This window comes from Panthera onca, chromosome A2, assembly GCF_046562875.1.
Source record: "Panthera onca isolate mPanOnc1 chromosome A2, mPanOnc1 haplotype 2, whole genome shotgun sequence".
In the NCBI taxonomy this organism is placed as follows: domain Eukaryota; kingdom Metazoa; phylum Chordata; class Mammalia; order Carnivora; family Felidae; genus Panthera; species Panthera onca.
In genome coordinates this window covers 147468133-147483686 of record NC_138340.1, presented here as the reverse complement: position 1 = coordinate 147483686, position 15554 = coordinate 147468133, and the positions used below count along the sequence as shown (strand labels likewise).

The following is a 15554-nucleotide window of genomic DNA, read 5'->3' as shown; positions in this document are numbered from 1 at the left end:
GCTCAAGACCCAAGGAGAATAAAAACCAGAAGAGGAAGGGGGCTTTTCACGATCAGTTCCTCTGCCTCTAGGATCGCCAGATAAGACACAAGATGCCCAGTTAAATCTGAATTTCCAATAAACAACAAATAATTAGTTCAGTATAAAAAAGTGTGTCCCATGAGATGTTTGGGACACATTTACACTGAACACATTGTCGCTCTGCAACTCTGAACGCGCATCGTGGATTCGAATTTGCTCAGGCTGGCGACCGTGCGTGCTGCACTCATTGCAGAGCAGCTATTAAGAGAAGGGCAGCAGCCGTACCATTTGGAGGGCAAAGATGGATTGAGGGGCACAGATTTGGTGTGCAGGAAACTGAGGGCACCAGTGGAAGGAGGCAGGGCTGCAGCTCCTACCAACCAGATCCCCACCCTCGAGAAAGCCACAGAGAGATGCAGAGATACTGAGGTGGCTCTGACAGAGGCCACGTTGGGGCACAGGGCTCTGGGCATGCGCTGGGATCACCAGCAAAGAGATGGACAGAGCCACACAACTCTGGTGAGGGACGGCGGCTCCCTGTGCAGTCTGTCCAGGTGGGACGTGAAGGGAGCAGCTGAGGACAGGCTGATGCCACAGACCCTGAAAAATCGTTCTCTCCCTGACCCCATCTGTGCCGGAAAACTGCTGTATTTAGAGGAGGAGAAAAAGAAGGCGCTCTCTTTACACACACACACACACACACACACACACACACACACAGCACCTTCCTGTGGTCGTGCCTCAGCAGTCCCTCACACAATATGCTCTAAATTAATAGCTTCAGGGAGATAATGGTTTATAAAGCAGGAGTTTGTATGCAACCAAGGAAAATGTTCTGCTCCTTATTATACAGCTATATTTTGTTTGGAGGCAGATTATGAGCAAACAAGGTTAAATGCACACACAAACACACACACACACAGGCAAATAGGCCTCAATTTTCTACTCCACGACCTGCTGCCTCAAATTTCCTCCTTTGCCTTTGTTTTGACTATTTCTCTTGCTTCCATTTTTTTCTCCTTGCCCTTTCTTTCCTCCTGCTCATTATGCTTTATCCTGTTTATTTTCTTTTCCCTTTTATTTTCTATTTCTGTCCTGTCTTGGTTTTCTTATTATTCCTTCTTTTGTCTTTCTCTATGAGGCAGAAAAACAGCTCAATCAAAAATAAATTTTAAAATCACGGAACGTTTGAACGGGGAGGTGCCTCAGAAATCGCTTTGCAAACAAAGAAACTGAGGCACATAAAAGTGAAGGGACTCGGTCAGGATAACACGGTTTCTAGCACTTAGGCAGGTGTCCAATCTCCTCTCTCTCTCCAAATTCGGTCCCCTTTCCACTGTATCAAACGCCTTCTCATTAGGTATGGCATAATTTCATAAGGTGAGTGGCTTTCTGTTGTGAGGTGAATTGTGTCCCCCCAAATAATTTATCCACCTCTTAACCGACCTCCCTCCTCTTCCATGTGGACGTGACCTTATTTGGAAATAGGGGTTTAGCAGATGTAATTAAGTTAAGATGAGGTCATCCTGGAGTAGGGCAGGCCCGAAATCCCGCCACCGGTATCTGTAAAGAAGGCTATGTGGAGACACAGACACACGGACACACACAATAAGAAGGCCACGTGACAGTGCAAGCAGAGACAGGGCAATGCAGCTGCAAGCAAGAAGCCAAGGGCACCAGCCACCGGAAGCCGGGAGGGCAGGAGGGAACAAGTTCTCTTTCAGAGCCTCCGGAAGGAACCAATCCTATCAACCCCTTGACTTCTAGCCTCCAGAAGTGTGAGAGAAGAAATCTCTGGGGTTTTAAGTCACCCACTGCATGGCACTTCGTTACAGCACCTTCTCACGCTCACACGCTGCAAACCGTGGAGCGGCCCGGAGCCTACAGGGCAGGTCTGCAGCTGGCCAGCCCCGGGCTCCCCACTATACCGCACTGCCTTGGTCATCTAGAGAAAAAGTATCACGTGGACATTTTGCACGGGGAAGAGGCCAGACCTGGGGTTTCTGAGATATAAAGCAATACAAGACACGGTCCCTGCCCTCAAGAGGACTCTGTAAGACTGAAATAAAGAAGGCCATGCTAAGACAGGACTATCGGGGCTTCAAAGGCGGGCCAGGCTGCCAATGCCTCCAAATCAAAGGACCTCCTGAACTGCAGCTGCATCCAGAGGAAGACAGGGCAGCCCTATTCTCCAGAGCAGGGACACCCCTCAGGTTCTGAAGAGAAGCCGACTCTCCAGGGGGTGGCAGACACACTCCCCGTATCCTACCAGATGGACATTTCTTCGGGCCAGTAGCTGCCTAAGGCCTGGAAATGCAGGTTTCAAGGCTGTGTGTCCAAAGCTGGAGGCCTGCCCCACCACCCAGCCCTTAGTGCCCCTGAGGAAACTCAACACTCCTCGGAGCTGGCTTTTGCTTGATCCTGAGCCAGGCAGGAAGGGTGGGAGGGCCTTTGGGAGTTGTGAGGAGGGGGTCTCCAGGCTGGGTATGACCCCCACTTTGAACTTAACATACCCCAGGCCTGCATTTTGGCCTGGCCTCTGAGCCCTTTGGAGGTTGGTATTGCTGCCAGAATTACCACGTGGAGGTCTGCCTGGCCTGCCCAGGGCCAAGTGGTGTCTGTAGGCCCAGAGGGGAGTGCTTCTTCCTGTGGATGTGGGGAGAGGGGTGAAGGGTATGGGGGACGGCAGGAGAGGGGAGGGGAGGCTCTTCCAAAGCCCACCATTGTGCTCTTTCCCAGAGCTGCGGAAAACAGGTGGCGGGGCCTGGAAGAGCCCCTGTTCAATCCTGACTCTGGGTGATTTGCTTGTTCTTGGCTCCCAGCAAATTAAAATGTCCTTTATGTTTATAACAGGGGCAATAATCCACCTTAGGTTTTGAAACCAAGGTGGAATAGTCAATCCTACTCTCTTGTCAGATGCTAATCTGACCCACTGATAATGAAAAAGGGAGAGGAGAATCTGCTTGGTCTGCAGAGTCAGAGGATTTGCAAGGGCGGGGGGTGGGGGGGGGGGGGCTTTGGATTAAAATTAAATATTAGGAGGTAGAGAAATCACATTGGGAAAGACTGGCCGGGAAGTAACACAGGAGTTGGTGTAGAGGGGGTGGGGTGACAGCTGGACCGGCTTAGGCAAGAAAGGATTGGAAGAAACACAATAATCATGCCTCAGACTACATGTGACATTAGCTCATGGCTTCCTCTCCTGAATTAACCTGAGGAGTGACCGGGGCGGGTGGGGGGGTGCTGGTGACCATGGGGTTTTCCAGGAGTGTTTCTTTTTTATTTTAGTTTCTCCTAGTTTAGCACTAGAGTTTGGGCTTGTTGGCAAAGCATAAAAAGTTAAAGGGGAAAAGCAGAGGGAAAAAGGAAAAAAGGAATCTCTCATGTGTGGCTCGAGAGAAAGTTGAGAATCGGATTAGGGCTGTTCTGCCCCATTTCCCGAACTAAAAGATTAAACAAAAGCCAAGTACTTTGGTTTTGGGGTTTTTGTTTTGGTTGGGTTTCCATCTAGGAAACGAGGAGGGCATGAGAACAGTCTCTTCCCAAAGTTTCAATTTACATGTGTTAATGCCAGGGGTGTCCTTTGTTCCTCCCTGTTGGGGGCAGTACACGCTCTTTGGGATGTTCTGGAGACCCCTCAAAGTGAGATTTGAGTATATCCCGTAGCATCTATTTGAAGGCACAACATCCCAAACATGCCCTCCAAATTCAGTGAGAACTCACCTTGCTGTTTTCTCATGATGTGGTAAGGGGCTAGGGGAGAAGTCATTTTATGTATGTATGTTAAGACCTGTCCCATTGTCAAATCACTCTAAGTGTAAGACAATGATTCCTTCTCGATGTTGAGCTCCAGCCAGGATCCCCATAATTTCCACCCACTGGATGTCCACTCCACCTTCTAGACGACAGCTGCTCCCATACATACTGGAAAGTGGGTGTATTGCCCTATATGCTTCTACATATAAATAAAGCTGAGTACCTTGACTCTTTGCCACTGTCTTAGCTCAGGCTGCTATAACAAAGTACCATAGACTGAGTGGCTTACAAACAACAGAAATCTATTTCTAATAGTTCCGGAAGCTGTAAGTCCCAAATCAGGGTCAGCACCTTCTTCTAAGTTGCAAACTGACATCTTCTTGCTGTGTCCTGACATGGTGGAAAGGGGAGTGACAGCTCTCTGGGTCACTAATAAGGTCACTAATCCCATTCATGAAAGCTCCACCCTCATGACCCCCAAAGGGTACTCCCAAAGGCCCCACCTCTTACTATCATCACATTGGGAGTTAGGATTTCAACCTATAGATTTGGGGAGGACACAAACATTTAGCCAACTGGACTCATACACCATGTTTTCCTGATTTCTGGCCACCCTGGTCAACTACAGTTTGTGTCCCCTTTAAAGTATGGCTCCTATAACTTAATGAGAAATTTGGTGTTTCTTCCTCCCTCTCCAATCCACCCTCCACACTGCCACCACAGCAATCATTAAAAAAGACATATGCCCCACCAACTTATTCCCCTGCTGGTCAAAACCCTTCACTGGTACCCCACTGCCTATGAAAAAAGACTCCTCAGCATCCCCCCATAAACCCACCATCTCCGATTACTCCAGCAGCTTCCTAACTGGAGCCCCTGGTCCCAATCTTGACCTGCCCACCCCATGAGCCATTCCCTAGAGCTAGGACAAAAACTGTGTACCCTCCATATACCAAGTAGCATATATCACGTTGTGTCCCCTGCTTACCACTCATTAATGGATCTCTATTATACTTGGAATAAAATTCAAATTCCTCCCCAGACCCTACTAGTCCTCATCACCTGCCTCTCAGGCTTATGTGTCCCTCCTCCCTGTCAATACCCAAACCACAGGTCTTCTCTCATGTCTTCACGCAGGTCAACCTCTTTCCTGATGCAAACTCTTCTCACATACTGTTCCAAGTCTGGAATGCCCTTCCCTCCTTCCTCACAGGGCAGCTCCTTCTCACTGCTCAAGAGTGAGCTTTATGCCACCTCCTCCAAGAGGCCTTCCCTAATCCCTAGGTCATGATCGTACTGGCACACACACTCACTGTCCTCCTTCAACTCACTGTCATCTTGCATCATAACGCTGTTTCGAATTTGTAATACAGGGGGTTGGCTTATTTCTTTGTCTATTTATTGGCTGTCTGACTCTCCCACTAGAATATAACCTCCACAAGAACAGAAAGCATGACAGTTTGTTGATCCCTGTATACCCTGTATCTAGTTAGTGTCTTACACATAGAAGATGCCTAATAAATATTTATTTGACCAGTGAAGCTCTCAGATACCTTATCTGCTATCCTCCTCCTACTCCTACTCATTCCCTAAGATCCAGGTCAAGAATCCAGTACAAAATCATCCCTGACTTCGATGAACAGAGGTTATCATCCCCCCCCCCCCTTAGCATGCAGGAAACAATGACTGGAGACCCACTCTGTGCCCAGCATGATGATGCCTGCTGAGAACACAGGATTCATCTACACACATCCCTTGGCCTCCAGGAATCCCCAGCCTACTGGAAGCTATGCACACAGAACAAAACCTTAAAACAAAACATTGAATACTTGTGGATGACACAGGAGCAAAGGGGATATCTGAGCAGGGCAGGGTGGCCAAACAGCAGGGTTTAGATTAATGATAGCACAGGACCAGGTAACAGGTACTTTCTGCCCACTCTGCACTTAAGCAGGTAGCACATAGCATTACCATTTATTCACGTGCCTCTTGCTGTTCCCTGCCAGAGCCCTTCAGGACAGGGCGGCTGTCAAACATAGCCTAGGGTCCCCAGAACATCCAAACACGGCCACTGCAAAAGGCAAGAGTGCCATGGCAACAAACTCCGGGGACTTGCACTTGGCCCAAGCCTGCTCTGGGCCCTGCTGCTGGGGCATCTGCATCCACACAAAAGAATCCCCTCACTCAAAAAAAAAAAAAAAAAGAAAGAAAGAAAGAAAAGTCTTCCCTGGAGAAAGCCCAGCTACTTATTGAGTGCCACCTGCCACATGGGTTAATCCAGCCCTGGATTTCTCCTTTACGGCCAACCCCGTTTCAACCACAGCTGATCTCCCATCTGACCTTCGGCACTGTTGAGAGATGAGGGGCAATAAATCGGCATCCACGTGCCCGGCCCTGGACCACTGCCACTGCCACTGCCTCTGCCCCCACACCTCAGAAGAAAGACTGACGGGAGCCGCAGATGACGCTGAACTTCAATTAGGCCCTGCTGGCAAATTAGTCACGCAGGGTGACATTTTCCAATCAGGGAACATTAGCATCCTCCCTAATTACACAATCGTGGGGCCGGCAAGCTTGGGGGCAAACAAGACCAAGGCGCTCGGCAACTTGGGTGTGCGCACGCACACGCGCGCAAACGCATGCGCACACACGATGCCACCGGACAACGGCATCCACCTCTCCTCCAACGCGGTTTAAAAGCTGACTGTGCACGGTGCTCAGAAGGAGAGAGGAAAACCACATGAAGGAAATCCCTGTATCTCGGGAGCATTTCTAAGAATTTCACAGATGAAGAGAATTTCATTTCACAGAAAACAAGGGCTGTAATCCTAACAGTACTAAACCAGCCTCAGATAAAAACTGTCTGCTCTTTGGATCCAGGCCTGGTAGCGAATGGTATTCACCAGGGACGCGATGCAGCAGGTTCACTTGGCCACACACCTACTCTGTGACCTTGTAGAATTTGTTGATCCTGCACTCCCTTCCCTCACCTGTAATACAGAAACACCCACTTCTCCTCATTCATTCAATCAACCAACATTTATTGTCTACTCCATGCCAGGCATTGCTTGAAGCCTTGAAGACAGTGGTGAACAAGGAAGTAGAAATGCATCTGAACACATCTGAGCCACAGCGGATGCTGTTACAACTTTAACACAAGAGATGCCAGGCATCATGGCAGGAACGTCAGTGACCACCAGTCCATGGGGGCTGCCTCATGAGGTTGGCTTAGGGTTTCCCCTAGTTGAATAGGCAGCTCTTCCAGGTCAAGAGTCTGTTCTTGGGGTGCCTAAGTGGCTCAGTCGGTTAAGCACCAGACCTCAGGTCATGACCTCACAGTTCGTGGCTTCAAGCCCCGCATCGGGCTCTGCACTGACAGCTCAGAGCCTGGAGCCTGATTCAGAGTCTGTGTCTCCCTCTCTCTCTCTCTGCCCCTCCCCCACCTGCTCGCTCGCTCTCTCTCTCTCTCTCTCTCTCTCTCTCTCAAAAATAAATAAACATTAAAAAAATTTTTTTAGGGGCGCCTGGGTGGCTCAGTCGGTTGAGCGTCCGACTTCGGCTCAGGTGACGATCTCGCGGTCCGTGAGTTCGAGCCCCGCGTCAGGCTCTGGGCTGATGGCTCAGAGCCTGGAGCCTGCTTCCGATTCTGTGTCTCCCTCTCTCTCTGCCCCTCCCCCGTTCATGCTCTGTCTCTCTCTGTCTCAAAAATAAATAAATGTTAAAAAAAAAAAATTTTTTTTAATTAAAAAAAAATTTAAAAAAAAAATTTTTTTAAAGAGTCTGTTCTTCACAGCTTCTCCCTGCTCCAGATAGTTGAGTATTAGATACATTTTGTGTCATTAGAAAGGAAGGAAGGTTTACAGGGCATTACAAAAAATTAAGTATATAAATGAGTAGAAACAGGCATTTCCAAATTTTAAAAAAGAGAGATAAAGAGAGGATAGGTGATTTGCAATTACAAAAATGTGTGTGTGTGTGTGTGTGTGTGTGTGTGTGTATTCATCTAAACATGTGTAAGGGCGCCTGGGTGGCTCAGTCGGCTAAGTGTCCACCTTTAGCCCAGGTCATGATCTTGGTTTGTAAGTTTAAGCCCTCCATCAGGCTCTGCACTGATAGTACAGAGCCTGCTTGGGATTCTCTCTCTCTCTCTCTCTCTCTCTCTCTCTCTCTGTCCTTCCCAAACTTGCATGTGCACACACACTTGCTCTCTCAAAATAAATTAAAAACTTTAAAAAAATAATAAATATGTATATGTGTGTTTATATGTGTGTATGCATGCATACGTATGTGTGTTTGTGTTTATATATGTGTGTGTATATGTGCATGCATTCCTATATCCACTGCCATGTTTTGTTTATCCCAGGGTTACTTCAAGGGCTAAATACGTAAATTCCCTAGCAAAGGATCTAGCACGCAATGGGCACTCAGTAAGTACTCTGTGTCATTACTCTTGCTGCCTTCATTATGACAATCTGAGTTGATGGCGAGCCTGGCTCCTCCGTGCTGCATCGTCTGCTATTGCATTTCTGCAGGACACATCTTCACCCGCAGTTATACAAAAATAAAGCTTCCCAATCACTTCTCCGTAGCATCACGTCCTGCTGCAGCCTGGAGCTGCCACCTGCCTCTTTCACAGCAAGATCCACCATATCCTGTCCTGGGGAGGCCACGACCAAGTCTCCACTGGAACCGAAGACAGCCACCATCTTGCCAGCAAACCCAGCACTGCCTCCCATCAAGCATGTAAAACACGGTTAGTCATTTGGATTTACTCTTTGTCATTCCTCATTCCTCCCATCTGACATCACCCCTCCACGCATGCTCCACCAGGGCAGGAACAATGACAGGAGCTCTGCGTGCTACGGAGCTGGCTCAGGCTCTAGAGCTACATGGCGTTAATCTCCCGCCTGCCCATTCTCCAGTGCTCCGAGCATGCTGGCTCCAATTATCAGCCAGAGGCAGGACTTCTAGGCCAGTGTTTGTTTACCTCACCCCTGTCTCCCCTTCTGAGCCGCAACAGAACAAAATATCCTAGACGGAGCCCGGCCGCCTCCCCATGGCGTACTGCCAGTCATAAAGACGTCGTTGGAATGTCTCGTCTTTTTTTTTTCTAATGCCGCTCCTTGTCGCCACAGATTGATCTGCCAGTTAAATATTTAGACATGCTCATCTGCCTTTGTCATGAAACACCACTTGACTTTGAGCGATGAGAAAGGAGGTACTGAGGCTGAGCTACTCCCTGCCTGGGACATGAGGAGAGATGGAGGCAGTGAGAAGACAACTCCCCACCCCAGGGGTCTGCACACCTCCATCAAAACCCACCTGATCCAACATCAGCAAGGTCAGCACCCCCAACCTCCAGAGCCTGAGAAGGGCTGAGAAGGGGGATCCAGGTCCTGTCCTTAGATCACCAGGTGCATGAGTTTGCTCGGTCAGCCCCGTCCTGCCCTAGCCTTCCTGATCATCAAATGGCTTTCATGTCAGTAGCTCACGCAGTCTTCACAGCATCCTGACGACAGCTACAAGTACCAGCAACATAGCACAAACACGTATTATCTCATTCAATCGTCACGACAACCCCCCCCCCCCCACCGGCCCCGTGAAATGGGAATTATTGCTCCAATTTACAAACAAGGAAGCAGAGATGCACAGAGTCTAACTTTCTTTTTTAAGTTTATGTATTTATTTTGAGAAAGAGTGTGCAAGCAGGGGAGGGGCGGGGGGGGGAGAGAGGGAGGGAGGGAGAGAGAGAGAGAGAGAGAGAGAGAGAGAGACAGAGAATCCCAAGCAGGCTCTGAGCTGTCAACACAAAGCCCAATGCGGGGCTCAAACTCACAAACCGCACACAAGATCATGAGCCGAAATCAAGAGTCGGATGCTTTTTACTGACTGAGCCGCCCAGGAGCCTCTCACAGAGTTTAAATGAACAGTTGGCCCAACGTCACTCAGGAGGGAAAATGCGGTCTGTGACTGTGGCCCGGCTCCCAAGGATGTGTTCATTTCGCCAGATGTCCACAGAAGGTCACCACCAACATGGACCCTCTAAACTCATGCTTGATCACCTTGGCCAGAAAAACCCCTTTATTCCTTTGCAACTTCTGCAGAGGCTCAAGATCTTTCCTGGGAAATCTGGCTTGCTTCCTGATCACAGAAGAGGTCAGGGGCCAAAGAGACCAAACCACTCAGCTCCCGGCTTATGTGTTTAAACTATAAGGTACTTTTCAGAACAGTGGCCATCAAAGCCTGGGACCCTGCTCTATGTTGACTGCAAGAAAGTGAATTTCAGTAGATGGAGGGTCATTAGAACTCTTCAAGGGCAGCCTGGAAAGGCCCTGGGCAAATTGAGGGCAAGGTGGTCCCACAGTGGGCACAGAGGACAGCATGGTACGGAAGCTAACAAATGCTCTCGGGCCCACGGTGCCTCAAGCCTGGCGTTTGTTCTGACAGCAAAAATAGTGTGCAGAGAAACCCCTTTTTCTTTTCATTCCCCTGTTTCAGAAACACACAGGTGCTCTTTCATCTAAGCAGCTGGCAGAGGAAGGGAGAGGAGAGGCAATGAGGTTGGAAGTGTCTGAGAAGAAGGGACCAAAGACTCCCAAGAGAAGCAGCCAATGCTGAGGGTGGTGACAGGTGCTGCGGTGACCAGCCAGAGGGAAGGGGATGGTTACTGAATCCCACTTTCTCACTCCCCACATGGGAAAACTGACGCTTCGGGAAAATTTTAAGTGCCTTACAGAGAGTCACACGCTGGTCAGTAGCAAGAATTCAGATTTTCTAACACCCAGTCCAGCTTCCCTCTCTCCCTCCCTCCTTCGCTCGCTCTCTCTCTCTCTCTCTCTCTCTCTCTCTCCAGCCCTTCCATCTATCAGCTCTGCTTCTATGTGCTGTCTTCAACCTCTTTCCTACTGTATATGGTCTTCTCCCACGAAATGGTTAGTGGCTCTAACTCACACAGCTTCCAGAGTGACGTGCAAAAAGGAAGAAGACTCCCCTCTCCCAGTCCGTAGATGAGCCTTGTTTGAGCCACGTCCACACTCCTTGCCCAGTCAATGCGTCTATGGTGGGAGATGGATGTAGATACTGGAATCCACCAGAATGACCAGAAATGAAAGAGACCCGTTTCCCAAAAGAAATGGCAGTGCCATTGCCAGAAAACAATAGAGACAAATGCAATAGATGTACACACACAGACAACCCAGCAATTCTCGCTTCATGAACTGGTTAAAAACAAACAAAAAAAAAAAACCACACACCAGATTCAGAATTTTCTACCCAATGTTTTATGTTCTAGGTTCAAGGAATAGGAGGTAGGAAGCCAAACTTGGGCCTCCTGGCCCAATTCATACTTTCAAAACCAGATTTTTCTTTCTTTCTTTTTTTTAATTTTTTTTTAACGTTTATTTATTTTTGAGAGAGACAGAGACAGAATGCGAGTGGGTTAGGGGCAGAGAGAGAGAGGGAGACACAGAAGCAGAAGCAGGCTCCAGGCTCTGAGAGGTCAGCACAGACCCCGACGCAGGGCTCGAACTCACGGACCGCGAGATCATGACCTGAGCCGAAATCGGACACCCAACCAACTGAGCCACCCAGGCGCCCCAAAACCAGGTTTTTTCTAAAGAAGGCCTGCCTTTGGAGTAATCAGTGGCTTACCAAGCCACTAAGAAAGTGATATGCTTTCCCAACTGACTCTGCGTGCCTTGCAAATACCCTTCCTCCATCAGGAGCCTTGAAAGGGAAGCATGGTGAAGAACGTGACTCCATCCAAACAGTCCATCCAAATCCCTGACACTCCTTCAACCCTCCGCACCCCGCCACCCGACTATGACCAGTCAGCTCACTCTCTCCTGAACCTGTACTTGTAAAAGCCAAACAGAAGAGACAAAGGGAGAAGGGAGGGGAGAAGAGAATAAAGCGGGAGGTGCTGTCAACAGAGGCTGGCGCCTGCTCCCACCTGGGAGGCAGACTTCGAAAGCAGCTAAACAGAGCATGTGAGCTCTTCCCCACCACCCCCACCTCCACATTAGCTGGTTGGAAAGCTCTGCACTGGGAGAGTCTCACAGATCACAGCTGATCAAGGCACAATAATGGATAACAGTGCTAAACAACTCAGGAACAAGCATTCATGCCATCACTTATCAGCTGAATGATCATTAGCAGTCACTTAACATCTGTGATCTTCAGTTTCCTCACCTATAAAATGGGAAGAGTGATTGTTACTGATCTCACAGAGTTGTCATGAGGAGTAAGTAAGATAGTGTCTTTAAAATGCTGGGGTGCCTGGGTAGCTCAGTCGGTTGGGCGTCCGACTTCGGCTCAGGTCATGATCTCATGGTCCGTGTGTCTGAGCCCCGCATCGGGCTCTGGGCTGACAGCTCAGAGCCTGGAGCCTGCTTCTGATTCTGTGTCTCCCTCTCTCTCTGCCCCTCCCCCGCTCATGCTCTGTCTCTCTCACTCTCAAAAATGAATAAATGTTAAAAAAAAAAATTTTTTTTTAATGCTTAGAATGGTGCCAGGGACATAGTAATGCTCAGAAAGTATTAGGTGTGTTATTGTCATCAGCAGCCACATATTATACCCATAAACTATAGAAAAAGTATATTTTAAACATATATGCACCATTTTCAAGTGTGTTTTAATGGATTAACTCCAAATTCATTGAAAACTAGTAGTGAACACAGTGTACTTTATATTTTTTATATATTTTCCCAGTGAGCATTCAGACTATGGCTATTCCCATGTTGAGTTTCCTTTTTTTTTTTTTTTTCAATTAAAGGACTCCACATCCTCAAAAAAGGTGGAAAAGCACCAATACACATCAGTGTTGTCTTTACCGTAACTTAGATGCTGTAGAAGTTATAACTCAAGTGTGACATTGAGTACTTGACCTCTAACATTTTCAAAGAATGATGCTCTTTGTCTATCGCCCTTTGCTACTGTTGCTTACAAAGAAATTAGGTAGAATTCATGGCATCAGCAAGCATTAAATATCCCCATCTGTCCTGCTTACCCTAGAAGTTTTGCTCACCTGGATTTTTCTCTCCTACCCATGATGGATGGGCAGGAGCCACACTGTCAGATTGACTGCCAATCCATAAATAGCTCTGCCACTTAGATGCCATGGGGATAACATTAATAGCAAACACAAAGACTAAATAGAAAGCCTTTAGCAACTGAATGGCCCTTAGATTTCAGAGGTATCGATCCAGTGGAGCCTGCTAAGTTATTCTGGCTACAGTTGTGCTCAGAGAAATCTGTGATCTTGAGGAAAGTTAGAAGTCGCAATCGCCCTTCACTACAAAGTACAGCAAAGGGGCTGTGGGGCAGCTCGTTGCCTCCTCTGTCCTCTGCTTGTCCCAGGGCCGCATCCATTCCTCCCATTCAAGCTAGCCACAGAAACACCTTCCGTGGCTCAGTTTCCCCAGACCAACAATAGCTCAAATTTTACAACACTCCTAGCTTCTGTTTTTTTGTCTCACACAAGTTCTCCAAGATGGCATGGATATTATTACACTTCTGTATAATAATGAGGAAATCAGGGTCAAGGGATTTGCCCCAGATCGAGCACTAAGCAGCTGGCAGAGCGAGGGCAAGAATGGCAGTCTGCTCCAGCCATGGAAGCCCCCAAACTGGCTCCTGAACCCTGTACCCATCCCTTTGCAATGCCTCCTAAATTCCTCCCCGACTGAGGGCTCGAACTCTGCCGTCAGAGAGTTGCTGAGAGTTGCTGTCACCTAGAGTTATCTATGCCCCTTTCGTTTAATAGTCCCCCCATACTCCAGGCTTGCACCAAGTTTATCACACTACTTCAGACTTAGGGGTTCGGCAAAAGGCTTGGGGTGAACACCAGGCGGTGTGGCTTGGGGCTGGCTGAAGTTCATGGGCAGAAGGTGCTGGATTTGCATGGGTCCTCCATGCCCTAGGCGTCTTGAACAGAGGCATGTGGGGGCTGGGTTGTAGATTAACACAGGGCAGCGCTGTGTAATAGCAGAGGGACCCCCACACCCTGGGGTTCTCCTTTTATGGGGCAAGTATGACAGTGGCTTGAAGGTAAGGCAAAACCTGTTTGAGTTTGGGTACCAAATGCTCTCCGCTTGGGTACCAGCTATTTACAGGAGTCTCTAGGAATACTGGCTGTCTGGCACCCGGAGCCTATGGAGACTGAGGAGGCTGAGCGCATGGGAGAAGGGAGACCCTGGCCCCAGTTAGCTTGTTGCCAAACTATCTGAAGAGACTCTGGGGACATTCAGCGGCCAATACCACTTGCTCTCCACACTTGGGTTTTTGAACTGTCCACCTGTATCACAGGTTGTATAAGGGAGAAAGAAGGCATGAAAGAGTTTCTAGGGCTCCAATGAGTCTCTCTCTGTCTCCTCCGATAGGTTGTGTGTCCTGGGCCATGTAATTCCTCATCGAGGCAATGTAAAGAAACCACACTGGGGTAAAACACAAAGGAGTGGTGATTCACGGTTGTCCCCTGCATGGAAGCACTCCTGAAACATGGAGATTTGACCCATGGCGCCTGGCCATGGCTGATGGATCCATCTGGAGACCCCGGAGTACATCTGTGCAATCACATTTTTCTTCCAACTCGGGATTTACCTTATGGGGTAGGGTAGTCAGAGCCCAGGCTGGGAAATTCGAGAACTGAGTCACATGATGGCAGTGACCAACCAGGGGAGGATGTTCAGGTCCTTCTAATGTGGGGTATCCAGATGCCCCAGTTTTTTCCCCTTTACGGGTCTTAATTGTTTAACATGCTTCTTTGAGCCATGGGATTCCCCATTATCCCTGCAAAAAAATTCCCTTTTGCTTAAACCCGCCAGAATTGGTTTGTGCTATTTGAAAACAAACAAATCTCTTAATTAGTGTTCACGGAATAACTGTCTTCAAACTCTTCTGTATTGTTCTCATATGCAAACTATTCTGCAGATAAATAAATGGTTCCTTTCATGAGTCTCTGGGACCAAACATCTTTTACAAAAAGATTAGCAGAAACCCATGATTTTCCAAAATTTCCATTAATGTAAAAGATATGTTGGTAAAGACAGAAAAGAAAAGTTGCTTGGGGACTTCTATCGTAAGCTCAAAGACTCGGCCTCCAAGGGTTTTTTCTCTCTCTTTGCATAAGAGTGGGAGCAACCCAGGGAAATAGAAGAATAGAGCTCAGGAACACAGCTCATGATTATAGATTGGGAAGAGCTGGATTTGAACCCAACATCTCCTACCTCACTTGCCCTTTGGGAGGCAGTTAGGGGCATGGGCTTGATTGCCGTTTCTCAACTCCAAGGTCTTGGGCATCCTTCCTGGCAGCCTGTAACACGTTCTGTATTTGTGCCCACAGGCATGCACAGCGCCTGACAGCGCCACCTGGTGGAAAGGACAGGTTCTGAGTGACACTGCCCACATTTGAATTCTGGCTCTATAGGGGCACCTGGCCGTTTCTTGGCTAGATCAATCCACACAGCATACAATTCCTGATCTCAGGGTCCTAAGTTCAAGGCCACACTGGGCATAGAGCTTACTTAAAACAATAAAATAAAATAAAGGAAAAATGTCTAAAGACCTTGAACAGATACTTAAAGATACTCAATATCCCCATCTTTAAAAAGGGGGTAATAGCAACCTACCTCTCAGGGGTTTTGTGATAATTAAGTAACAGTTAACATGTAAAGCACTTAAAAAGGCCCCTACCAATAAACTAAGCACTCACAAAAACACTGGCTGCTACAGCTATTCCATTATACTCCAGCACAAATTTGCATTAGATAGTTTGCTCG

The 15554-nt window shown here is 48.1% G+C and overlaps 1 long non-coding RNA gene across 1 annotated transcript in view; it reads right to left on the bottom strand.

The window, feature by feature from the left end:
- The window catches only part of LOC132675076 (uncharacterized), a 315734-nt gene that overhangs the window by 122807 nt on the left and 177373 nt on the right, over positions 1-15554 (bottom strand). The window contains exon 4 of the long non-coding RNA XR_014135971.1: positions 11910-11967. This is a non-coding gene — a long non-coding RNA (uncharacterized LOC132675076). The remainder of the gene's footprint in view (positions 1-11909; positions 11968-15554) is intronic.